This window comes from Triturus cristatus, chromosome 5_2, assembly GCF_964204655.1.
Source record: "Triturus cristatus chromosome 5_2, aTriCri1.1, whole genome shotgun sequence".
NCBI lineage: Eukaryota > Metazoa > Chordata > Amphibia > Caudata > Salamandridae > Triturus > Triturus cristatus.
Window position 1 is genome coordinate 275,532,759 of NC_140588.1, and position 27,711 is coordinate 275,560,469.

At 45.4% G+C, this 27,711-nt stretch overlaps 1 protein-coding gene across 2 annotated transcripts in view; it reads left to right on the top strand.

The window, feature by feature from the left end:
• The window catches only part of DCDC2 (doublecortin domain containing 2), a 568,433-nt gene that overhangs the window by 76,733 nt on the left and 463,989 nt on the right, over nt 1-27,711 (top strand). The gene's annotated exons all lie outside the window — the stretch shown is intronic.

Consider the following 27,711-nt stretch of genomic DNA (forward strand, 5'->3'; position numbering starts at 1 on the left):
TATAAACTAAATGTATGCCATCATGTCATGTCAAGGCAGTTATTCTGTTCCATTTTATGTCCTACCATACAATGCTATACCACAGCCCAACCCATACTAACCTCCTCTACCCAACTACATCCAATACTCCAATATCAGACTCTAACTTACCAGACTCAGCCTTCCCCTTCCTTAGTATATCATAACCAATCAACAAGAAGATTTCGCAAGCTATAATTATGTATTTTTATGCACTAGGGAAAACTCACTTGGTTAAATTACAGTAAGCCAATCCTCTACCCCTTTCTACGTTACAAAAAATATTTCAATGGTAGATATCAAGTTCTTCTTCTCATTGTATGTATTTCCCTCAGAGTAACTTACAAATGATGGTTTTCTTGACACAAGCATGCCACTTTTTAAGACATAGCGTCACTGCTTTATATATCCTTTCAATTTGGTAGGCTAACCGAGGTAATACCAGGGTTAAAATTATCTCTGATGCGGTAGATAGTAGACACTTTTGAATTGAGTAATTTACTGAATCTTTTAATGTCTTAAAAAGACATTGGAATATATAATTTTGGAGGTGCTCGTGTAACAAACCCAAAAGACGCAGGAATCTGAAGTCACTCAATGGGCTCGACGTCAGTCCGTGTCCAGGTCTGCTCAAAAACAGTGGCCTAGCAAGGGCATTATGGGCCCTTCTGCAGGCAAGGACAATGTGCCCCAACCCATGGTTTGGTTGTCAAAAACGGATATAATTGAGATGCGGTGGTCCCCTTAAATCACTGGGCTCGGTGCCACTGGACCTGCTGGGCTGTTGAAAGCTGTGCCCCTGTTTTAAAGCCATTTGCATCATCATGAATGCATCCAAGGGAAGTCACAAGAATATAAGAGCAGATCCATGAGTCAGTGCTAAAACTAGTGCAAATAACCCATGGGAAAAACAGTGCACAAGGGGTGATAAATGGCCAACGTGGTTGTAAACTGTTTGCTCCCACTATTCCCCATTAATAAAGATTACCATGCGTGGAAACACAGCTACCCAGCACTAATGTTATGCCCTGACCTACTAGTGCGCTGGTTATGAGTCCATGAGTCTCAGTTGTGCAATTTGTAGTTGGCAGATTCACGGATCCACATAAGGAGCAGGTTTCCTGTTAACACCTGCACTGAGTGAAACAAAGTAACTTTCTGTAAGGATAAAAAAACCAAAAAAGAAACCCTTTCAGCCAGAACACTCCTTCAGGCAATTCAATTTGTTGGGTTGTACTACCAAATGTTTCTTGTTTTTTCGGTTTCTAATTAATTCATTCATTCATACATTCATTCATGTATACTCAATTCGTTTACTCATCTGTCATCCACCGTGCATTAAGTTAAGTAAAAACAGTTGGCACAGAAAGGTTGTCGGGTCATGGGTGGGGTAAGTCTTTGTTACTGGGTAGGTGTCATTTTGAAGATGTATTGGGACTAAATGTGTGTGATACTGTGCTTAATGTACAGAAATGAGCTGGTTCAGTGCGTTAACAGATCTACTGATCCGGCCATCAGATTTTGGTTTAGAGTTGTCACTTTCACTTTTTAGATCGGCACAGTACATTAAAGAACAGAAATGCGAGTTCAAATGCACAGTCGGTGTCCATCTACAGCTTCTGCCCATCTTCCCTGTGCAGTGGTGCTGTATCGAAATTTCGAGTTTTTAATATTGTCTTCCCAAAACGAAATATTAAGCACCACGATATCATGGAGAGAAGTTTATAAAGGTGAACATAGATGTATTATTATTAATGCCATATGCATGTACCTTGAAATGATGCATGTATATATATCTTCAAGTTACATAGATGTATAGTTAAGAGCAACAAACATACACATGTATATATATATCTATATATATATCTATATATATTATATATGCATGTACATATTTATCTATCTATGTATCTATATGTACACAATATTGTTGCAGTTGATATTTTGCGCATTCTATTTTGGCAGAATTATATGTTTCAACTATATATTTTGACATAGGGCTGCATGAGTTCCATGTGATCAGTTCCACCTTGATGTGCTTCCATAGGTCATAGGTCAACTTTCTGATAAACTCTTGTGGCTGGGTTTCTATGGGCGCTTCTCCTTAAAGTACCTGATCTGGGTGTGAGGGGGGTGTTTGTAATAACTGTTAAAAACGGCTAAAGACCTCTCAGACCTCCTTCATTAATACCACCCTGTTCCAGTTTAATGGAGCTCAAAATGTGTCAAAATCAGCAGGAAAAAAGGCGGCGTTGGCTCTTTAAGGGTTCAAACTCGTGACCTGCACGCCAGGCCATGTGCCAGTGACAGGGACTTAGCTCAACCGAGCAGTCGTGAGAGCTCACAGAAATCTGTTTCTGACGGGGAGCTACTGGAGAGGTCTTTTAGCATGACTGAGCTTGTCTCTTTTCTATTTGTCTGAAAGTAGGTAGCACCACAGCGTTTCCTTGTCGCTCTAATCTTTTAATTGGGCATGAAGGGAGCCCTGCATATATATAGTTTTGCAAGAATAGGCCAAAGTTTTTCATTGTTGGTTTGCGATTGGCCACGTGAAGATCCATTTGATGAAAACATGTACTTACGAGGTGGACAGTGGTTAATTTGTAAAAAAATAAGAGCAAGGGCCCTGGTCAGCAGGGAGCTTGCAGTAGCCCATTTCTCCTGTTAGCGCTGCCTAAAACAGAACCAACTACTAACCATGAAAGTGGGGAGAGGACATGGCTTAATGGCCAGAGCTGCTGACTTTGGAGCTGGGGAACAAGGTTCGAGTCTCTGCGTCGCTTCACCATCTGTGATTCTGGGAAAATCACTACCATAAATGAATGTGTCCTTAACTGGTGGTCATGAAAAGCGCTGGTTTTGATTAAGTGCTGGAAACCACCGGCTTAAATTAAGCACTGTTGGTGGACCATGGATAACTTGATGTTAAAGTAAACATTTAATATTGTGAAGGGGTATCCTTCCTGTGATCCCATCAGTAATCTGCTCAGTATTGGATCTGTTGAAACGTATGTCAATATCCAGGGTATAGTACTGAACAGGCTGACTTCAAGTTTTCAAACAAAATCTGCCCACCGCAAATAGGAAGGAAACTGCTAGATAGAGATCCAAGAATTCTGTGAATTATTCAATCATATTCTTTATGGCATGTTAACATTCTCTAATGGGTATCTAAGAATGGCATTGACATACCAAAGGGCCCAACTCGTCACCTACCCCTCTTGAATTAGACATGCCAGTTAGTAAGTTAACTGCACTGTTTGGTATAGGTAGGGCTACAGAAATTGGGTGGCAGGGGAGGTATACATTATGCCGCTTTGCTGACTTTATTGTACAGCAAGAAAAAGTAAATTATGCACCAAATGTGGAATAATTTGCGGCTGCATTGTTTAATTTTTTTAACAGATATTAACACAGTCTCGGCGATGATCTCACCTAAATACAGCAATAAGCAACTGAAAGGTGGCCAGTTAACTTTTGCAAAGTGCCTGGCACTGAGCAACAACATATGTGGCACCGTTTTTAGTAACTTTAAATTCTGAGCTAGAAACAATTATTTTTTGTTAAAATCTGCAAATTATGCTGCAGATTGTGGATTATGCAGCACATGCAGAAAATCCAAAATAATGCGGAAACGCTCCAGCCACTGAAGCACATAATTCCAGCGGCCCTGGCCAGAGGGATAAAAGTGCCATGAGTAACACATGAGTGCCCTTAGCCAGCTAGTGTCTCCATGCTTCTAATATTGTTTTTTACTGACATGTTCGAAAGAGCAATGGCTCTAAATTTCGATTGTGCAAAACATGAAAGCATCACATTTTGCATGTCCTCATTGTTTTGTACAGATAATCAGATTTCCTTAATTTAACATGGTTTAAATTAATTAATTCATCCACGTGGTGCCACATATGTCGTGTTTCTCAGTTCAACTTTGCTACGGGCAGCGATTTATACTAAAGTCCTGCTAAGAGGAAGGCAGAGCACAAACAAAGAAGGCGGTGAACAACGAGGCAGCTGGGAAATTACATACATCTGAAGGCGTGTGGTGAGATTGCAGAACAGTGGAAGGAATGGGAGAGAGAGTGAATAAGAGAGATTGTGAATAAGAGTGTGCACATTTTCAACTTCATCCGCGTAATTGGGCGAGATTGAAAAATCTTAGCTTCATGAAGATAGGTCAAGTTTTCCATCTTTACCATAGACAAGGTTATTTTATCACCCATCTCTGATCTGTTCTCAGTGTCTGAAAGTCACTCAGGACTTGTGCGTGCAAGGAATATGCCCCCTGCTGTCAACCATGCAGTGCTTAATTTGAGCCGGTGGTTTCCGGTGCTACCTACCGGCACATAATTGTCAACACCTAGACCTATGACAGTCTGCCGCATGGTAGCTTTGTTGGACTAATTTAGAGATAAGAACAGCCTTATTAATTCAGTATACATTAAAAATGACTAATACCTACCGATCACGCCATTCTTAAAGCTTTGGGGACCTCTAATAGCCTGAATAGTCACACTTGTAGGAGTGTGATTTATTTTATTTTTATATTATTTTAAAAGTTTTATATAGTGCGAACAAGACCCATGAGGATATCAGAGCGCTTTACAGGTGAACGGAAAAGAGAGGAGACCTAAAAACCAAACAACAGGGTGGTCAGAAGTGCTAGGGCAGGGAAACTCTATGTCAGCATGGCATACATAATCATAAACAGTCTAAAGCCATGGAGAATAAAGGAACAAGAATCAAGGGAGCATGTTACAAAGTCATAAAGGGGGAGCTGGGGGAAAACTGAGAATACAAAGAGTACAAAAGTGCATCCGATAAAATACAATAAAAGACAGGTAAAACACAGGAAAAACAGAGAGGAGACGAGTTTTTGAGTGCGTATAAGGCAAATGGATTCTAGGACGAGAATTTGTTTATCAGAAGCGCTTTAACTTCCTTTTTGAAAATAATTGTAGAAGGGATCGTCCTGATTTCTGGAGGCAGGGAGTTCCAGATTCTTGGTGCGATACCTGAGAAGTCTTGATTATACGTTTTTGTTTTACGGAATTTCTGCGTCTTCAGCAGAAGGGTGCTGGCACTTCTAGAAGACCTGGAGCCACCAGATAGTACAAGTTTTTGTGTGAGGTATAGTGGGGTTTTGTAGTGATGGTTAGTAGTTGTGTTGGTAATGTCATTGGCAGCGCTGGCAGGGGCAATGTGTAGTGCAAGCTGTGGTGGCTACCTCAGGAGGGCCCTGTCATTAATTTTATTACAAATTAAGCACTGCAACCATGTCTGCCACTCCCGAGTGAAAGCTAGGAAACACAGTGGCCATCACTCGATGAGTCATGTACTTTTCTTTCCCCTCTGCCTGAAGTCCCGGGTTGCAACTTTCAGCGTTTGGTAAGTTGTCTATGCCACTTGAGGGGAACTGCTACTATCTGTCTGGCGAGTCACACATTCAAAAGACCTTCACAGGAGTGGGAATACTCACTCTTTAGGGCAGTGTCCTTTTATCTGAATTAAAAACACGTTTGTCAGCTTTGAAATCTATAAAGTTGGCAATGCTTCAAACATGGGAAGTTGACAAACCATTAAGATTAAAACCGTCCTACTAGAGGGGATTACGTTTGATTGATGTGACTCATAATCAAAATAAGGCATACAGAAAGATGAATTTGAGGACTTCATATCTCCAGTGCATGATTTGAGCCGGTGGTTTCCAGTGCTCAACACCGGCACTTAATCATCTACACCGGTGGTTTTGCACCACCAGTTAAGGACACATTCATTTTTGGTAGGCACAAAGAGATTAAATGATTCGCCAAGAATCACAGGATGTTGCCGATGCTGAGACTCGAACCTGGTTCCGCAGCTCTGAGGTCAGTAGCTCTGGTCATTACACCACATCCCCTCCCCACTTGTAGGGTTATATGGCTTCTGTTTTAGGCAGCGCTAACAGGAGAAATGGGCTGGTAGCAGCTACCTCCTGATGAGAGCCCTGGCACTTATTTTTTACAAATTAACCTCTGCATAAAATCAAAAATGATTTCATTAACTCATATCATTATGAAGAAACCACCAAAAGAGTTATTTTAAATGTCACTTCTCAGGCCACTGTCAAAAAAAAAATAACATGGAAAAAAATGTTTATTGATCATCAAACAAAAACAATGCGATATAAAAATATGAGTACAGGTGTTTAATGGGGTGATGGTAGCTAAATGAAATAGGGGTTGGGCTAGAAATGGGGTTAGGGTAAGAGTAAGTAAAAGGTTGAGAATTTGTGTTAGCACTAGGTTTAAGGTTTGGGTTAGTGCTAGTATGGATGAGGGTGGTTAAACTGCATGTTCTATGTAAAATAAGTTCTTACAGAAAGGTTATTGTAGTTCATCTAATGTTATTCAAAAAATTCTTTTTTTGGATTCTTCTATGTGGATTTTCATAATTCATAATTCATAATGGGATTTATTCATAAAAGAATTGTTCATACAAACATCGCTTCCAAAATGACAGCTATGTTGCAAAATAAAATGAAAAGGCATATATTTATATATGTGCGTATCTGTGTTAGTGCGAAACAAGGTACCAAATCGCTTTGGAAGGTGCTACAGTTTTTTTTAAAATTGAAGACAATTCAAGCATCCTGAAAAAATCGAGTTCTGACTTTATGCTGACCGCCTTTCAGATTCTTTGATACTTCTGCCCACTTTAGTAAGAAACCTTGAATCCCAGGCTGTCCCGGTTAGAGGTCTCAAAGGCCAGCGGCAAATACTGATAGCGTCCAGGAAAATTGATCATTCACAAGTGAGAGACTCCATTCAAGTCCACAGGGACTGCACGCATGGCCAGGCGTAAAGCTGCATTTCGAGGTGTGAAACTCAAGCCCAGAGCTTCGGAATAGAATTTCTTATCTATTGCCAGTGGCGTAGCTAGCTCTATGGGTGCCCGTGGCGGTCTCAGCGTTTGCCGCCCGCGGCGACGCAGTGAAGGGCGGGGGGATGGGTGAGTATTTTGTCCATTTGCCGCCCCCTGGTGGCAAACACATTGAGGAGTGGGGGGGCAGCTGCCGCCCCGAGATGGCATATGATAGCGTGTGAAGCCCAAAACTCATGCTGCCCAGGGCGGACAACCCCCCCACCACGCCCCCTCCTTGCTACACCACTGTCTATTGCATTGTGAGGCAACAGGGCATCAGTGCTGGAGCCTTTCTTTTACCCGGCTTCCAAAGGGCCAGCTGAAACTGGCAGGTTATTGTCACCCGACTGCAAATCTCTTTTCTGCATATCTCAAAGTAATAATATAAGGGAGGACAAGGATAAAGAGTGGGTGATATTGACGGCTAACCACCAGAAGTGTGGGAGTTGCCACTTTGTGCTCCTCTACAAGGTATATATATCAAATTTGGGAAATAGAGTGGCTAGACTGGTATGTATTACACCATCACCATAGTCCAGAGCTGTTCCATTTTCTGGCTTCACATGGAACAGTATGCGGAGAGGTACACTGGTATCTTTGCTTTTGGACCATCAACCCTCAGGGGCAGATTTACTAGATTCTTATGGAGGGCAGTGCGGCAGCCGCAAATGCTGCACTACATGAGAAGGTGAGAGCAGGAGAGCACCATATTTACAAAAATATGGCACACTCCTCCCCTCTTTCTAGCGCCGGCGCAGAAATAGGCTGCCATGCGCCACGGACACACCTTTACACTATAGTGCAAGGGTGTCTGCTTATGTCTAGCATAGGTTTTGTACTGCAATGATACCCTTCTTGTACAAAATACCATGCTTTAACTAACTTTAATCATTTTTTCCCACTTTGTATGTATGCTGTACACCGCAACACACATACAGTCAGAAAAGAAAGGAGAAATTAAAGCCTTTCTCCTCCATAGCGTCTATTTGAAATGGGCGTTATTTTCCTATGCTAAATGCTGTCTACTTTGTTAAGTAAATAGGGCTTAGCGTCAGAAACCTTGGGTGGTTGCATGAGAATGCCCATGCACCACCCATGGTACGTCCCCTTGGCGCTAAGCATTCCAAAGCAGCTCTATGCACTGCTTTGCACTAACTTCAAGTGATTTTACAGTGCCAACAAGTTTAGCGCTGGAAAGTAAATGAGTAAAAAAATATTTAGCTTCAATTTGCGTCACTTCTGTGACACAAAAACGGTGCTTAAACTTAGTAAATGTACCCTACAAACTGCATTTTAAAGAAACGTGGTGCAAAGAGAGGCAAGAGCTGAAAATAGCCATACCAGGATGTTCCTGATCCAGAAAGGATAAGGTTGAAGAAAAAAAGGGTGGAAGTGCTGTGGGATTTTTTTTATGTCGTGGCATAAAAGCAGAAATGGTGCACGAACATCTGAGAGAAACAGGTGCCCTCTTGGATATTTTAAAACTGGTGTTGGGTCTATGAAATTTGCAGGCGACCTTCGTAGAGAGGATAGCTAGAGAAAATTGACAAGAAAAGCCGTGCTAATGCTAATTGTGTGTTAAACTTGTCTGATGTGTACAGGACCATCACAGATGCTTCTGTAAAGAGACACAGTCATAAAATAGACAGATGAATGGGCCAGACCTCAAATTAGTAATGGCGTCATCCTACAATGGCGCTATTTTAGACCAATAGAGTTCTACATGTAATGACGTTTGGGAAGAGCCAGAATCAGGAGACCAGCAGTAGCAGAGTCAATACATAATAATGCAAGGCCTGACTTTTAGGAGACTTGCTTAAAATGGTACTTCAAAGACTTCAACCGCATAAATTGTCCATCCACAGACAGGAAAGTAAAAAGAAGAAAAATAGGACCCCGACTGACCTCACACTAATGAAATCTCTCCACATAACACGCAGACAATTTGTCACTTCAGCCAAAGCCTAGTACCATGCCAACACATCAGTGACGTTGCAGACAAAAGCAGAACACTCTTCACAACAATCAAGCACTACTTGAACCCTCTGCCTGGTCCTCCTAGCCCCCACTCCTTGTGAAAGTGAAATTCCATCAAGCACTTCTTCAGTGAAAAAATACAGAAAAACCGACAGCAGATGAGCAACTCTAAGTCTGCATCCCTCTGACACCAAAATCTCCGTACTGCATCTCATAATGGCCATCCTTCAAACTCCTGTCTCTCACAAACCTCACCAACATCTGCAACTTCCCAAGCCAAGATGATACTTTACCTTTGTCCTTTATCAGAGCGCTCTGTGGAGATTGTCTCTCACCCCTTCTTGATGCCTTGCTCACTCAAAGCATCATTCCTGTAGTTCTCATGACATGCCAGATCCTCCCACTTCTAAAGAAATTGACACTTGACCCTGACAACTTTGTCAGCTACTAGCCCACAACTCATCTACCCTTCATTGGCAAGATCATCGGGAAAGCAGTCTATGCAAAACGTGAAGATAACGTTATCACCAACCATCTCTTATCCAACTATCAATACAACCTCTGAACACACTGCAACATGGAGACAGCTACTTTACAAATCATAGACTTCACACTCAATAATGCTGTCCCCGGGGGGAGGAGCCAAGATGGCGACCGGGACGGCAGCGTAGATTCCCGGCTCCGTGAACCTCCGCATCCCGCACGGATATCCTGCATGAGATCCTTATTCTGCGCTACGCGATCGTGTTTGTAAACGAAAGTGGCAACCGATCGTGTGATCCTGAGGTTTCTGCCAGCAGTACCGCCGGAGAAATCAGCGATTGAACTTTGCGGCCCGTGCGGTCCCGAAGCCGGGACCTCGAGTGGACGCCTTGGCCGGGCGGCAGTTTAACAACAGCGGCCTGTGGTGACTGGGTGGAGTCGGTCCGCCGGAGTGTTGCTCCCCTCGGCCTGCATTTTGCTGTGGTCGCTCCCCCCCTGCTGAGCGCTGCGGACCGAGGACATGCCCGGGTGTGCGATTCTCGGATTCTGTGGTGTTTGCCCCTGCCTTTGACTGTGAGCTGGCCGGACGCCGTCCCTGGTTCGCCCTGATCCTTGCGGGCTGCTCCCGGCTTTTTGCGGGAGCTGGTCCGTGGCGGAGACGACTATTGCCCGTGACCGCGCAACGGTTGCATCTGTTCCTCCCCCAGGATCCTTGTCTTCAGCGACGTGGACCTTGAGGCGTTGGTCCCGGGGTCCTGGCCCCAATACGAGTCGGGCCTTCCCAGCGGCCATTTTGTCACTATGCAGCCTACCATCCTGTCCGCTGGGACGCAGCGGGACTGGGGGGGTGTGACGGTCGGGAGTGTGGCAGAGCGATCGGAGAGAGCTGCCCTGGGGTACGGCGACCTCCTGGAGGCCCTTGGTGCCCTTCATTACTCCTTGGCTCATGGCGCCGGGGTCCTGGGGAGGAAGCTAGATGGTGTGGTATCAGCGTTGGGACAGTGGCGGCATGCTGGTCCACCAGTACACAGTGGCTTTCCACACTGCACACAGGAGGAAGATGTTGCGGCCCCCCCCGCGATTAGTGTACAGCCGGACACTCCGGACAGTATGCTACCGTGTGGTCGGCTAACTGTGGGCTTGATCTGCTCCGGAGGTATTGGACCTGAGCGGCAGATGGAGGCCTTGTCCCGTGCGCGGTCTCTGGCGGCCCAGGGACGATTCCGGCAGCGTGTGTCTCATTCGACTGCTTCAGCCTGTCTGGACCTTGTGTGCAGTGTAAATCCTGGGGCAGCACTGGAAAAGACGCCCACCCATGAAGCGGTCCGTGCTGATGCTCAGGGACTTCCACCCCACCTGTGTGCGTCGCTTCCCGACTGTTTTTGGACACTCCTGTACCTTGGGACATCGGACATGGTGTTGGGTCGAGGGGCAGGCATGGGCAGAATTGCAAAGAGCGGTCAAGGCTGAGGCTGATCCTTCGGGAGTGGTCACCTAGTAGACAGGCGGACTCATGGTTGCGTGCTCTCATGGTTATTCGCATAGTTGGTGCATAATGCTCCCCACTCCCTCCCTCCTTTTTTGATATGATCAACTTGGTGCTGCTAATTGTTTGCCGTGGGGAGACTTCACCGTGCGGGAGGGAGAAGCTGGGGGTATGTTTTGAAGGCCCTCCTCCAGTTTTATTACATTTCTTCCGCCCCCCCCGTCTGGGGGGGGCTCTTTCTTACTCCTTTTTTCCCTGTCTCTTCTATATTTCGGGTCTAGTTCCAGGGCGACAGGCACACTGCTGGGGGGTGGGGCCATACTCATTCGCAGAGGTGCAGGGTGGGGGGATGGGGGAGGGGACTCTTTAGTCTTTATCTCTTTTTCCATGGCCTCCTTTTTCTTCTCTGTTTCTTTTTGCTTGTTTTTCTGGGATCAGCGCGGTACACCTCTCTTATCGTGAATCGCTTGCTCTTAATGTGTGCCACAGTTTCCGGGGGGCTCGCTGGGCTTTAGGTACGGGGACCTGTAGGCGCAACTATCTTTGATATTTCTCCCTATCCGTACTTTCCCGTGTCTGCGCCATTGATTCAATGTATTGCTGCTTGCTGCTTGCGTCTCTTATCCTAGCCCTTATCGCTGTTGGGAAACTGTTTGGCACCTGATCCTACTGTTTTGTTTTATCATAAAATGAAAAACCTTTTCTCTCCTGGTGTCCTACCTGAGCGGCTCCTTGGCCGGACTATACTGTATTGTAGACTTTGCTCTCCGAGGTGCCGCCTGTGTTTACACGTGCTTTTATTGTTCTGATTGCTTAGCGGCCGGCCCCGGGGGGTTGTAGGCCCATACGTGTAAATGATTGAAACGTCAATAAAGGTTTTTCAAAAAAAAAAAAAAAAAAAATAATGCTGTCCCCTGCCTCCTGGTAATAATGAAGTGCTTAACTGTCTTCGATACTGTCAACCACCGCACTCTCATCCACGCCATGAAGGCCCGAATGGGATTCACAGGAAACATGCTTTACTGGTTCTCCTCCTATCCTTTACCTTTAATATATCTTGATTTCGACTACAGTGAGTCATAAAAGAGAAACACAGAATAAACAGAAAATACAAATAGTAGAATCAAAAATTGAAAATATATACCAGAATACACTTTATAGCCGGAAAATGAATACTGTCAAGTTAGCAGTGCACATAAGATGACAATACGACCAGTCACCCAACACAAGCAGAAAAAAGTGAAACTAAGTAATCTCAAAATTACAAATACTTTCTTCTGGTTTTCCACATTGCGTCTAGAAATTTGCTAACAACAAAAACGGTTAGAGGTGATAAATCCGTTTTTAGTATTCGATATGCTTCCAAGTGTTTCCTAAAGCCCCATTTTATACATAGGGGGACAATCCACTTTTTCCTAGATGCTGCGTACAAAGGACAAAAGAGGATTACATGGAGATCATTTTCGGGCTGGTCAGTGCAAAAAGGACAATTAACAATAGATGGAGGGTGCCATCTGCTTGTAAGAGCGCGGATTGGAAGCGAATTATATCTCCATTGGAGATATAATTTTCTAAGGGTAGAAGGATAAATATCATTCAGCACTATCTCAAACTTGTAGTAATCTTTTATTAAGATGAATGAACTTGTCATGGAACCCAAATTATCAGAGGCCATCCAAGCCGACCGGTTACTTTCGTGGTACATTTTAACCAAAACTTTACGTGTTATAATCCACAGAGAAGGGCAACCCAACCTATCAAACTCTTCCTTAATATATTTTAACCAGGGATGGTTTTGTATAGTTTGGTACTTCAATAAATCCAAAAATTCTAGTCTATAGGTATTAAGTTCAGGGGTTGCCCAAAGACGCCGCCAAAAAGTTAATGGCTTTAGGCCTAGTTCCTCCTTGATGGATCTAATTCCTAGATCTAGCCTAAGAGGAAGAAGGGGAGTACTGGTAGGAAGGGATGACAGTTGGCGAAGAAATTTATTTTCAATGGCCACCATTTCTTGCGGGCAATTGTGACCCCACAGTTCCGCGCCATAAATTACTGCCCCTCTAGCCTGCACTTTGTAGATCTCTAGAGGGGGGCCAATAGGTTTTATGTAGGAATTATTCCAGAGTGTTATAATCCCCCCAGTTTTCTGTGTTAATTTTAGTTGGGATTTGGTCTGGTGTTGAGTCCATAGGAAGTTTTCATTTATGGTCACTCCTAAGTACTCGAACATCCGAACTCTCTCCAAACTAACACCGTCGATGGTCGGATTTGGGCGGGATTTTTTAGGGGGATTCAAAATCATAAACTTTGTCTTGGTCGTATTAATTTCCAGCCCCCTATCTTGACAAAAAGAGACGAAACCGTCCAGAACTCGTTGGATGCCCATGGGGGACTTGGCGAGTAGCAGGGTGTCATCAGCAAACATAATCGCCGAAATCCCCACACCCGCGAGCTTGGGCGCGTCTCTATTAGGAACCACACTTAGATAGGGGATAACTCCATTTACATACAGGCAGAAGAGGGTAGGTGCCAGGACGCAGCCCTGGCGAACGCCCCTGTTGACAGGGAAGCTAGATGATAAGTTTCCCTCTCTCCCACATCTAACCTTGGCAAAATTATCAGTGTGTAGTCGAATTATGATGTCAAGAAGGGGGGGTGGAATTCCTAAATCGCGAAGGACAGCCCATAGCTTGGTGCGTGGGACCAAGTCAAATGCTGATCGGAGATCTACAAAAACAGTATATAGGGATCCGCCCTCAACCATGACCGTCTTCCAAAAGAGCATATTAAACCTGAAGATCTGATCAATGGTAGATACACATTTCCTAAAGCCAGCCTGGTAATGGCTCAGGATCTCAAACTCATCAATCCAATCCATTAGGCGATCCAAAGTCAGCCTGGCAAAAAGTTTTTGGGCTACATCAATTAAACTAATAGGCCGATAGTTGGCTGGGAGAAGAGGCGATCCCTTCTTAAAAATTGGGACCACCTCCGCACCCAGCCAAGTAGAAGGAATCTTCATACCCCTAGCAATTCCATTAAATATAGTTAAAAGATAGGGAGCCCAGACTCTTGCTTCATGTTTATAAAGATCACCGGGCACCTTATCGAGACCAGGGGCCTTTCCGACAGGGAGTGCCGAGATGGCAGCCTGGACTTCGACAAGAGTAAAACTAATTGAATCAAGCGCGCAGTTATCACTTAGCGACAATTCAAACCAGGGGGGAACCGTACTAAGGGAGTGGCCGCTTGTATAAAAGACTGAAATGCTCCTCCCAAACTTGTGGGGCAATATTCGGGCTGATTGCAGAGTCTATCTCGGTCGAACCAGTAGTCACGATTTTCCAAAATCTGCAGGAGTCGCAATCCGACAAAGCAGATGTTAGATAGGCCCAGTTCTGACTACTCCACTCAAGCTTAGCATGGTGGATTAAATAACGATAAGCACGTCATTTAGAATTAATAAGGTCTCTACTATCATTTGCCTTTAGTGCTGTCATTAATTCTGCTTTTGCCAGTCTACAGGCCCTATTAAACCATGAATGCTTTCTAGGTTGCTGTTTCTTCAAGGGAGCTAGGGGATTCAAAATATTTGATAAGCTTATGTAAAGTGCATTATTAAGTGCAGCGATTTCCCTGTTGATATCTGGAGTTGATTCAGAGTCAAGGAGGCCAACCAATTCATCCAAAGTTGAGCTAACACTCACGTATACTCTGGAAATATCCTCTGGATTACTAACCAGTTTGGGCCATTTCACCCTTCGTCTGTTGTTAGAGAGGGCAAGAGTGTCTATTCTATCCAAGTACGACACAGGTTCAATCAGACCCAAATCTGGTAGAGCGAAGTCCAAGATCAGGGGGTTATGATCACTTTCACCCCTAGAAAGCACCTCAAAATCCTGGACTCGCTTCCATTCCTTGCACTGGACGAAGATATAGTCAAGTTGAGCCTCTCTACCAGGTATATTAAAGGTAGTCTTCGGGGGGTTATCAGATTTGGATCGCCCATTGCATGCTCTAATAGAATGAGCGAGCGATAAGGAAGTAATTTGAAGAGCCAGGGGGGTCCAAAATCTTACAGTGAGGCCAACCACCTGTGGAATTTCCCAAAAGTCATCCTCCTCCTGGTTTATAGCATCTAGTAAACCCTCAAGAGGTTCAAAGTGGGAGTTAAAGTCCCCACCTACCACTAAGAGGATACCCTCAGGTAATTCCGACAATACCGTAGATAGCACATCCACAGCCCTTGATTCAGCCGATAAGCTAATCGGTCTAGAATAAATATTAATCAGGGCCATTTGTGTCTTAGCCTGCCATTTCAGTATTAAGCCCTGGACATCATCAGACCCTGTATCCAGGACAGTAGCAGTACACCCCGAATGGGTTGCAACCCAGATAGAAAGGCCACCGGAGGGTCGGCCCTTACCTCCCCAGGTAGCCGGAAGAGAAAAGGAAGCGAAGCCCGCTCGATGGTAATCAACCCTGGCCCATGTTTCCTGAAAATAACATATGTCGTGCAGATCTATAAAAGAGCCCCATTCTGGACAATTAAGCTTGTTATGGAGGCCCGCAATATTCCAGGAGAGAATCTTTAGTGATGAGCGGACACAGGGTAAGTCAATAGATATGACATCATTGTCTAAAGTGGATAAAGGGTCATTATAAATGATGTCATTAGTTGGAGTCGCCACAGTCTGGGCTGGACCAGGGGATTCGCGCTTATCTCCGTTAGATGTAATTTCGACTCGCTGTTAATCCACCTCTTCAAGAGGACTAAACCTGTTTTGGTAAGGAAAATCATGCACTACAGACTGGTTAAACCAGGAATTATCATAATTTCGACTGCGAGAGGATGGACCCACCCTTGTCCAGTCATCAACATTCTTGGTGTATACATGGTTATTGGCTGGGGGATAAAAAAAGGAGAGAGCTAGAGGTTGAATAGATGTCTCTCCCTGCTTCCCCTTCCAAGCAAGAATATATGACACAATCTTGGGGTTTCTAAAGTTCACCACAACGCAATCACCCTTATAATTTTTAATTGAGTTGCCCAGCCAATTAATCCTCCTAACCATCAGAATACCAGCAGTTACAAATGGTGGAAGTGGCCTGTGAGTATTTAACCAACTGATGACTTTATTTTTGAGGGAGTCATAAGTTTCTGAATCAGGATTAGTGCACTTAGGGACTCCAGCCAAGACTATTACATACATTATATAGGTTCACTATATCCTTCCAACTTGACTTCCCTTGTTCATTATTGTTGGTTACCCCGTTAATACTAAGAATATTCGGTTCGCTAACATTTTCCGTAGGCCTGGGTTGGTCGGATGGATGATTCTGTATTGACAGAGGGACAACAACATTGGGCTGGGGTGTATTCGAAGATCGTGGCATATCATCTGTCGCCATTGGTCCCCTTGCTCTTGTGAGTTTAGAAGGGCCACCTAGATTAACAGTAGACAAAGACAGGGGGTCTGGGAGTTGTAATTGCTGCACATTATCAATTTTAAGGATAGAGCTATCTTTGTTTGTTAAGCAATTAGTAATAATCCCTGTAGCTTTTTCTATATCTCCTCCTATCTATCCAGCCAAGAACAGTTCCTTCACATGGGCACCTCCAGGTCCCAGAAGATTCTGATCATCTGTGAAGACCCTCTTATTTCTACCTTGTTTTCTTCATCTTCAACAGCTACATGGAGCTCATAGGTATTCTAATCACTGATGATAGCATGTGAATTCACCAATATCCAGATGACACACAACTATATCTGAAACTCTCCTCTACTCAAGATATCCCGTGCATTAAAAACTACTTTCACCTCATCCATGCCTAAATCTCCAGCACTTACGAAGAGTTTGAACTCACCAGAACAGAATGCCTGCAATTTACGAAGAACAAGCAACAACTATTCCACTAATGGCTCAACAACATGAACCAACTTTCATATAATGTCAGGCCACTTGGATTAACCTTGCACACCAATTTCACCGTCAGGAATGCAACACCAAGAAAATCAAGACGCCCTAGTAGCAACTAGCTCTACTGAGGATAGTGAAACCATTTGTCTAGAAAGCAACTTAAAAATTGCTATACAAGCCATCATCCTCTTGCATCTAGATGGACGCAGTGCCATGCTCCAAGGCCTCTTGGAACCACACTGGCACCATCATCAAACTCTGCTGCATCATCTACACGCCCATTATATCTGACCTCCCTTCCTATCAGTGCCACAAGCACATCTTTTTCGGTACCTCTCGACACACCTGCAGCCAGAACACCATTAGACTGGTTTTTGAAGATATGGTAAAAAGAACAAAAACAAGACAACAAGCCTTCTCCATCTATACACCACTCAATCTGGAATAACGTCATTGTATCCTTCATCACTGCCCCAACCCTGCTCCAATCTAGCGAAGAGCTGAAGTCACAAATCTTTAAAGAACAATATATTATGATGCAGTTCACTTTTGCACATTGACTGTGTCTTTGCTTCCAAACCTCTACACTGCTAATTTGCATTTCAGCTAGGTTTCTGCCATATATCTACATAGAGCTGTTTCTCCCACCTACAGCACGTCACCACTCTCACACTCTTCTATGACCCCCAAACCTGATTAGTGTAGGGACGTATAACACTATCAACAGAAAAATTCCTGTATCTACCTTAATTCGTGACATGGTCAAAGCCTGCTTTTCATATTGTTGCTGCTAGACCTCCAGACCATGCCAGATAGAATTGACATGAGTAAAATCAATGAAACAGAATAATTAATATTATAAAAAGGGGATGAAGGGGCTGTGAAAAATGACAAAACTCAAGTGTCTAAGCTATAACAGCCATATTTTGAGTTTTTAAACATTCATCGTTGACCAGCAATAAAAGCCAGGAGGAAAAAAGTAATTATTGCACTTGAGATGGGTGTCTAAAAATGTAATATAGCCCAGGAGAGACTCCTTTTTTCAAATTGTCTACAAATACCTAGCAGAATTGACACAGTGACTCACTACTTAATGTGCTAAGACCCGCTACCCCAGAGATGGTGCCAGGTGGATTATGTGTTTCAAACACAAAAGTAAGTTTCAGATTTCCCTTGGGGTGCTTGGAGGCTCCTGACACTCTTTATTCTGAGGTCACTCCTCCTTCTAAGGACAATCAATGTAAGTAGCCTGCCTCTACTCTCTTTTTTCATTTCTCTGATGCTTAGGCAATGGAAGCTCATGTTTTCCTGTCAACCTTCTGATGGTCTCAGCCTAGGATTGCTTTGTCTTGCTATATTAGAGTATCTGATCTAAGTTAACATCAACCCAGGGGCTTATTTACAAGCCCCTTGTGCCGCTAGTGCGTCCTTTTCCCACGTTAAACCACTATCTAAGCTGCCTCTTTAGCTTCTGCTCATTTATACAATGTTTCATATGCGTTCCTTGATAGGAGTTCCAGATGTTTGCTTCTCAGTTCTGTAGATCCCAATGCCATTTTTCTCCAACGTAGAGATAGACAACAGTGTGGGGTCTGCGGAACCCACGTACCTGAAGGTCACTCCCACCTATTGCCATATTATCCATTTCTGGAGCTCCAGTCTTCTTGTTTCATTAAATTGTACCACAGGGGAATTCTCATGACAGTGTATTAGTACACACATGATATTCTTCCTGGCAAATTACCTTTTTTATTCTACGTTTACGTTAGCTCTAGCACATCTCCGCTCTGTCCCTTGAAACCCTTTCATCGCTGAGTGCTATACAGCCATGTCCTAATCCTGTTTACCAGTCCTTCTGTCCAGCATGGTCTGAGTTGCCCCAACCTTTTCCAAAGCAAGTACTGTTGTCAAATTGAAACAAGCATTTGCAATGCAATTGCGATATTTTGAGCTATTGGCGTTGTAAATAACAATGCCTTTTATTTATATGTTTAATAAAAACAACACATAAATGAAAGGCATTGTTAGTTACAATACCAATCGGTTAAAGTTTATATCCCCTCGCCCCTCCCCGCTCAGACCCAAGGCCTCAGAGAGCCAGGGAGGGAGGGAGCCCTTTTCATGCTTAAAATTCTCATTAGGGTCGTTAAACAAACACCATACTCCCCTCTCAAGTAACACACATGGGGTGGGAACCAAGGGGAAAACGGGGCTTCCTAACACAGCTTTACTCGTAAAAAAGTATATGCAGGTCACAGGTTTTTCAAAAAAATAAAACAATAATAAACCTGCCAAATACTACGGCTGTCTTGTTTTTCACCACTACCAGTCTCCTTTTCTCGCACTTTCTCATCTTTCCCATCCTAATTATTATCACCTTTCAGCATCTCTTTTGCTGAGGGTCAAAGTCTGATGACGAAACTAAGGGGCATATTATCATGCCAGGCGATAAAATTATCGCCCCTTTAGCGGCAGAAAACTGCCGCTAAAACGGCGATAATGGGCTTGATAATATGCTCTATGGAATTCCAATTGAAGCTCAGGTTAGACGTCCTTCACATCTAACATGGACTTCAATTGGAATTCCATAGAGCATATTATCAAGCCCATTATCGCCGTTTTAGCGGCAGTTTTCTGCCGCTAAAGCGGCAATAATTTTATCGCCTGGCTTGATAATATGCCCCCAAGTCTTGGGCAATTACCGGCACACAAGAAGCACTGGTCAAGTAACAAGCCAACACCGAACATCAATTACTACAAACTGAGTCGTAACAGCACACATACGCAAACAAATCCATATGTCACTACTCCGGAAATGGAAAATAACGTTGCGGTTCAGTACACTGATGGAGCAACTGGATCCTGAGAAACTCCTGAGGACCTGGCTTTTTAACACTGTCGCTTCCTGGTTCTTCTCCTTACTTCTATTCTTTTGGGCAACCTCCGATAACAATCTACTAGGCAGAGGAGTAAAATCTGATTCAGTGAGGACTGCCGGATCCCATTGGGCAGAGTCCACAGAAGTGATGCTATGGTCGTGTACTTCATTCTAGGTGAAGTAGTACCGAGTGATGGGCAACACTGTTAAGTCTGAGAATTGGGAACAGCTGGAGTGAGCAGGAGGGGACGCTTATTGTACGTGTGCACACATGGTGGACGTGCGCACACATGATGGAAAGCGTCGAGTGGCGGTGTGCACTGTCAATCCTTCCATGTTGGACCTGTGCAGAGGGTAGTGTTCGTGTGCAGGCTACAGCTCTGTATGCAGAAGTGCAGGGCTGTATACAAAGTCAGGATGACGGTTTGTGGAATGTATTACAACCTGCGTGTGCATGGTTTTAACTGCCCAGCACAGACAGCTGTGGTATTGTTTGGGTGACTAGTGTTTGTGTGCAATGAGACTGGAATCCAGCTTGACATATCAGGTATGCACACATACACAGAGTGCAAGCCCTCACCTACTTCGCAGAACCAGTTGCAGGCGCCTTTAATTATATTTTTAATATGCACATATACACACTGTGTGCACAATACTTAAAGTGCGCAGGGAGTGTCTGGGGTGATACATGCTGCTGGAAGTGGTGTCCCTCGTGCAGGAGGTTAGTGTGTACTGCAGCATGCCACATGTGCACACACCATGCGCAGCCACTCACTTAGCTCAGAGGACTTGCGGCTGGGGTGCAGAGGGCGGCTGAGGTGGTGCATACCGCTGGTGTTAGTGCCCTGTGTGCAGGAGGTTAGTGTGCAGGAAGCCATGCGTGCACACGCTGCGTGCAGCCCCTTATCTAGCTCGCAGAACTTGTTGCAGATTGTGCAGTGGGTGGCTGGGGTGGTGCATACTGCTGGTGTAAGTGCCCCGTGTGCAGGAGGCGAGTGTGGTGCACACGCCGGTCGCTGCCCCTTACCTAGCTCGCAGAGCCGACTGGAGGTGGTGCAGGTTGCACCACACCAGCTCGGGCTCAGCCTTGCCGTGACTCTTGAACCCGCTGAGCCGCTTCAGCTCGCAGGAATGCCTGAGGTCGGGCCATCAGAAGAGGCGGCCGAGTAAGAGCGTCTGGGCCTGCGGCCGGGCCTCGGCAGGCAGCAGGAGGCAGGCGGTCCGGGCACCTCCCCGGGACTCCAAATCTGATTCAGTGAGGACTGCCGGATCCCATTGGGCAGAGTCCACAGAAGTGATGCTATGGTCGTGTACTTCATTCTAGGTGAAGTAGTACCGAGTGATGGGCAACACTGTTAAGTCTGAGAATTGGGAACAGCTGGAGTGAGCAGGAGGGGACGCTTATTGTACGTGTGCACACATGGTGGACGTGCGCACACATGATGGAAAGCGTCGAGTGGCGGTGTGCACTGTCAATCCTTCCATGTTGGACCTGTGCAGAGGGTAGTGTTCGTGTGCAGGCTACAGCTCTGTATGCAGAAGTGCAGGGCTGTATACAAAGTCAGGATGACGGTTTGTGGAATGTATTACAACCTGCGTGTGCATGGTTTTAACTGCCCAGCACAGACAGCTGTGGTATTGTTTGGGTGACTAGTGTTTGTGTGCAATGAGACTGGAATCCAGCTTGACATATCAGGTATGCACACATACACAGAGTGCAAGCCCTCACCTACTTCGCAGAACCAGTTGCAGGCGCCTTTAATTATATTTTTAATATGCACATATACACACTGTGTGCACAATACTTAAAGTGCGCAGGGAGTGTCTGGGGTGATACATGCTGCTGGAAGTGGTGTCCCTCGTGCAGGAGGTTAGTGTGTACTGCAGCATGCCACATGTGCACACACCATGCGCAGCCACTCACTTAGCTCAGAGGACTTGCGGCTGGGGTGCAGAGGGCGGCTGAGGTGGTGCATACCGCTGGTGTTAGTGCCCTGTGTGCAGGAGGTTAGTGTGCAGGAAGCCATGCGTGCACACGCTGCGTGCAGCCCCTTATCTAGCTCGCAGAACTTGTTGCAGATTGTGCAGTGGGTGGCTGGGGTGGTGCATACTGCTGGTGTAAGTGCCCCGTGTGCAGGAGGCGAGTGTGGTGCACACGCCGGTCGCTGCCCCTTACCTAGCTCGCAGAGCCGACTGGAGGTGGTGCAGGTTGCACCACACCAGCTCGGGCTCAGCCTTGCCGTGACTCTTGAACCCGCTGAGCCGCTTCAGCTCGCAGGAATGCCTGAGGTCGGGCCATCAGAAGAGGCGGCCGAGTAAGAGCGTCTGGGCCTGCGGCCGGGCCTCGGCAGGCAGCAGGAGGCAGGCGGTCCGGGCACCTCCCCGGGACTCCATGGCCTACAGCAGCGCCTCCAGCTGCCGCTCCTTCAGCCTCTTCAGCGCCGAGTGGCCCAGCGCCTTCATTTCCACTTCTGGGGAGCCCGCCCGGCCGGGCACTCTTGGCCGCTTGCCCATGCAGCAGCCCCCGGTCTTGGTGCCACCGGGGTGCGTGTCCCGGGCCTCGGCCTCCGCGCCCTCCATGCAGCCAGGCACCCCATGGCATGCGCAAAGGCAGCCACTTGTCTATATTTGCATCCCGCTTTCACTTTAACAATAGCTGCCACCCCACACAGCACTTGGGGGTTTGGCCGACAGCTATTGTTAAAGTGAAAGCGCATTGCAAAAATAAACACGCGGCCGCCCTTGCAAAAGCGGAATGAAAAAAAAGAGTGCTTTCCGACTAATGAAGGAGACAATGTAACGCCGCAAGTAAAACATCCAGTCCTGTTTGGCGGTCACAAAAGGAGACAGGGCGGTAACAAGGAGGGACTAAGAAGCCTCATTATCAATCGGAAGCCAGCATTTACCATGGACAATGACACCAGCCAATGAAAAATATGGGCGGGGCTACCACACCACTTCTAAAACATACCCTACTACAGCGCTGCAACGCTAGACTCAACCTAAAAAAGACACTTCTTTGAATGTCGGCAGTAACCTGGACTATGATTTCAGAATCTCTTGCAATCACCCCGAAAGGAACTAGATCCCACTCCACCCCTGGTACCCCCTTACTCTTGTCCTTCTGTCGTCTGGCATACCATCCCAGCTAACCGAGAACATTTGATTCTGTTTTTTTGTGCTACACCCTGGAAATACCTGTGCTCTTTTAATGGGGTACAAACATAGGAACCTTTCTCCAATACTGACAACTTCATTCCTTTTGATCTGCCAGGCATAATCTTGCGTTTTTTGCTGTTGCATGGAAGGTTTTCAGAATTTTCGACGTCTGTAGTGTAATCCACCATGAAATAAATTCCGAACCCCCTCACAGCTCCCGCTCTCTTCCTGAACAACTTCTTTCGAATTTATATGAGTTTTTAATCCATTAGATACTGCTGCTGGTCAAAAAGTTACTATTAAATGTACACGTTATTGGTAATAGGATAAAAATTCAAATGGGCAATGAATTGGCTTCTGAGCTTTTTTCACCCCTGGATTGGCTTCTCTGCTGGTGAAAATGTCGAGGGGAATGGGCAAATAAATGGCAGACCAGTGGCTGGCAGAATGCCCATGAAGACGGTGCTGCAGAAGGGCCATGACATTCTCTCCACTTATCATCTATAGAAATTCAGTCGGCTCCTCTTACATCAGCTTCCAGCTGCTGCTTTGTGATGGGAGGTGTCAGATGAATAGCCGAGCCACCTGAGAAACCACAATTCAACCCAGGGTTCCACCCGAGAGGCAGATTCAGCGGCATGGTGTTCATCCTTTATCTTGGAGGAAAACCAAAGTGGTGCAGATCAAGACCGTGTTTTGCTCCACATTCTCTGTCTTGGAAGGCGGCACTTCTTTGCTCAAAGTGCACCTGTAGTTCAGACCTTGTCTCCTCTTTTGATAGGATTGCAGTGCGGAAAAGTTTTAAAAAACTATGCCACACACATTTGTAGTGAATGCAAAATTGCACAATTGGGGATAATGTTCCTGCAGTTAGACCTTCACATACGGAACTGTGAACACGCGCTTTTTAAAAGATGATGTACTCACAATGATGTGACGCCACAAATCACAAGAAATTATGATCATGAAAAACGATGCTTTTCATGTGCGAAAAGAGGGTACCCCAGCTGCTGTCAGTGGTCCTGCCTGACCCACAGGAACGTCTATGAGCTCTCTGCCTCCTGCGCAGACGCGGTCCGTGCAGGTAACATCGGTGGGGCCGTGTGGGGGGGAGGGGGATTTCGAGGGACGATGCAGAGGGAAAATTCATTATCTATTTAATTTTCCCTCTGCATCGTCCCTCAAAATTCCCCCTCACCTGGCTCCACCGCCCCACAGCTGTTTCCTGCACTGAGCGTGGCTGCTCCTGCAGGCTGGAGGTCGGAAAGCATTACCGCATCCCCTCAGCCCCCAACACCGCATCATCTTAAACGATTCCATTCCCTAAGCACTTTGGCTCAGCGCTGTCAACATGTGCGTAGAATAAACCATCAACAAAGAAGGGAGATCATAGACTTTTAGTTGCATGTAGGCCTCTGCTGCTGAGGGAAACAATATTCAGGGTGCCCACCGCATCGTTGGACTGGCGTGACCATCAAGAAATGGTGACTGCTCAGTTGACACTCACAATGTAGATGTCTTCCAGCAAGCTCTGCCACTGCCTATCACTCACGCGAAGCCCCAAGATCCACCAAGGAGTTGGTGGACATTGTGTGCTCGAGTTCAGATTTTGGGACTTGGGGTCATTTCCTCTGAATGTATTAGAACTGACCTCTCTAAGCACAAAACACAAAATGTCACGAAGAGGGAATTTACATTTCTGCCAATGTTTGGAATGGACTTTTCTCCTTGCTGTACTTGATGTCTGTATTTACAAAGTTTTATAAAGCACTGACCATGTCGCGTTTTGGCCTCAACAATATTTTGTTACACAACGCTCTATAATGGCTTTTAAGTGTGGTTTGGGGGAAAGTATAGGATAAAATTGCTATGGGGGAGTCAGGATTTGTTGTAGGTTGAAGGTCTAAGATCACGCTGGCTATGATTGGAACGGTGGTCTGCATTCAGCTCTTTCCAGTTGCTGTAACCTTCATTGGACACATTCTCTGACTCTGAGCCACTGCGGGGCAAATTCTGCTCACGACGGGTGGGAGCTTCAGGGTAGGTGAATGAATCAACAACATGAGCGACAACAAACATGTTGTCTCTCTCAGGAAGGCAGGGGTATCCTAGATCTGAGAAGAGCTCACTCTCTGGTCTGCTGTGGCTCTTGCAACCTGAAATAACTATTCTTGGTCAAATGTGTGCTTCAACAAATGACTGTTTAATAGTGTTCCAAACTACATATAATTTGGTTCCAGAGGGGAATTGTCTTGTCCCTGGATGAATATTTAACTCTCCTTGGCATTGCATGATGGGCTGCATGAATGTTGGCTAACCATAAATTATTGATCAGTTTCTTTTGTGCTGAGTTCCCATAGGTATTCTGTCCCCTTGTTCCCGTAGACCTCATGTACAGTGCGTGGGAGCTAGGTCTAGAAAGGTCGCCTGCATTAGTTGCAACCAGTCAGATAGCTTTTATGGGGCCTGTGTCTAATAGATTGCAAGAATCCATAGACAAATTAGATTTTAATATAATCGGGGCCACTGGAATTATGCAGCAGCGGAGGGCCAAACTATACAGCAGGTTTGACTAAATTATGTGGCATAATATGGCTCATTTTGTGATAGAACTACCAAATTATTGTGTCGTTATTACACATGTTAACACTATCTGCGCAAAGGTTTCAACTCAGTAGTACCAGTCCGACACCCAAATACAGCAATAAGCAACAGAAAGATGACCAATCATCCCATGTGAAGAATTTCCACTATGCAGCAACATGTGTTGCCTCGTTTTTAGTAACTTTTAATCGGTGTGAGCTAAAAATAAATCTTTTTGTTAAAATCTGCAAATTATGCAGCTGATGATGCACAATGTGGCAAATGTGGCAAATGTATAATTATGCAGAAAATATGAAGACACAAAATCGCATGGTTCCAGTGGCCCTGGGTTTAATGTCATTTTATGTAACAAGCACAGTTAGCGTTATTGACTACTGCATTCCTATGGGAAGAAACTCATGTTTGATCATGAGCACATTTTTTGCTGTTTAGGACCTCATTGTGAGTGGTAATCCAAGTTTGGATGGCAACAGGAGCTACTGGCCGAATCATGATTATAACATCCATGGTAACTGCGGGTCAGGTGTGGTGTATTTTACGCAGAGACTTCAGCTGATGAATGTCTGCAGCTGAAGAGTATTGGTGTAGAAACACCAATTCCTGCATTATTCCCAAACTCCATAATCAGACCGTGTCCCACCAGAGTTAACAATACCACTCAATTAGAAACCGTGAAGAGAGGGGGGCGCATGACTTGTAAAGGGGCCATAATTGAAACTGGGACTGTTAAAATTAAGGACTGAATTTAGAAAGATTTAGGGGCATATTATCAAGACACGGCGTTAAAATTATCGAGCTTTAGCGGCAGAAAACTGCCGCTAAAGCAGCGATAACGGGCTTGATAATATGCCCTTGAGAATTCCCATAGAAGCCCATGCTCTGGGGTCAACCTGGGCTTCTATTGGAATTCTCTGCGGCATATTATCAAGCCCATTATCGCCGCTTTAGCTGCAGTTTTTTGCCGCCAAAGCGGCGATAATTTTAACGCCGTGCTTGATAATATGCCCCTATGAATCACCATCACTGCTTGCCAATACCATGATCTCATTTTTAGACTCAAATTTGTGTGTTTAGTAGTGCCATGGAATGTCACCATGAAGTCACTTTAGAAGCCTACAAAACATACCTTTTGTGTGTGACTACTTGGCATAGAATAGTGAAGTGTGTATAATGGATACATGTATGTTATATGACGCGATGACTATATACTTCTGCTCAGATTTTGGGAATGCATTAAAATCCAGCGAGCAAAAAATGAACAGAGCAGAGGTCTGACATTCAATTTCCCAGTTGGAAGGCGATTAGACAGCTCTCTTAAACCAAGCCTGGGTGTTTTGTACTTTTCTTTCGCTGTCTTGCAATTATGTTGCTCTTAGAGTCTCAGATTAGTTTAGCGTGCCACCGTCTTAATTCACTTTGTACAGCTTTCCCACATTGCATGCTGGGCAGTGGCGGCTCCTCGTGGGAGTGCCGCAGGACGGTGGGACGGTGGAGGGGCAGGGTGAGGGGTAGTAAACTCCGGTTTACGGCCAAACAGCGATTCAGCACGCGCAATGTAGTTCGCATTATTTATTTATTTATGTTCTTAACTTCGTTCGGCCGTAAGCCGGAGTTTACTACCCCCCACCATGCCCCTCCCCCGCCCCACTGCCCTGCAGCACTCCCACGAGGAACCGCCACTGTTGCTGGGTGTGATGACATTACCCTCCGGCTTAGGATTGGGGCTCAGCGGGGAGTCAGGTTTTCCAGATAGCCTCTGACTTAACTTCCGCTTGCACTGCACATGGAGCAGAGGAATTTAAATATGATCCTCAAATCCACAGTAAGATCCTGTGGGATTATAGGGCAGAGTTTTACAAAACAAATTAATTCAGATTTAGGATGAAATGTGAGAGTTCTCTTAAATGAGTACATGTCTCATAAATTCACCTAGGCCCTGATTCCAAGATAACTGCTAGGGGGTGTGGTGCTGTCTGTGTTCAGCTGGGTCTAAAAGTAAGTTATAATACTAGGGTTGTGGTTTATGGTCCATAATGGATGGGTGATTAATGAGTGATCCAATTGTAATGGGTCTTCCACTACTGTGTTTGTAGCACCAATGATATGAGTAAATACTGAGGGAGATGTGTGGCACAGCGGCCAGAGCAGATGACTCCGGAGTGCGGTGCTCACGGTTCGATCACCAGCGGCAGCTCAGCTCAGCATCATGTGACTCTGGACAATAGCTCACTTATTCTCCCCGACAGCCCTCAGCGTCTTGAGACCCTGAGGGGTGATCAGT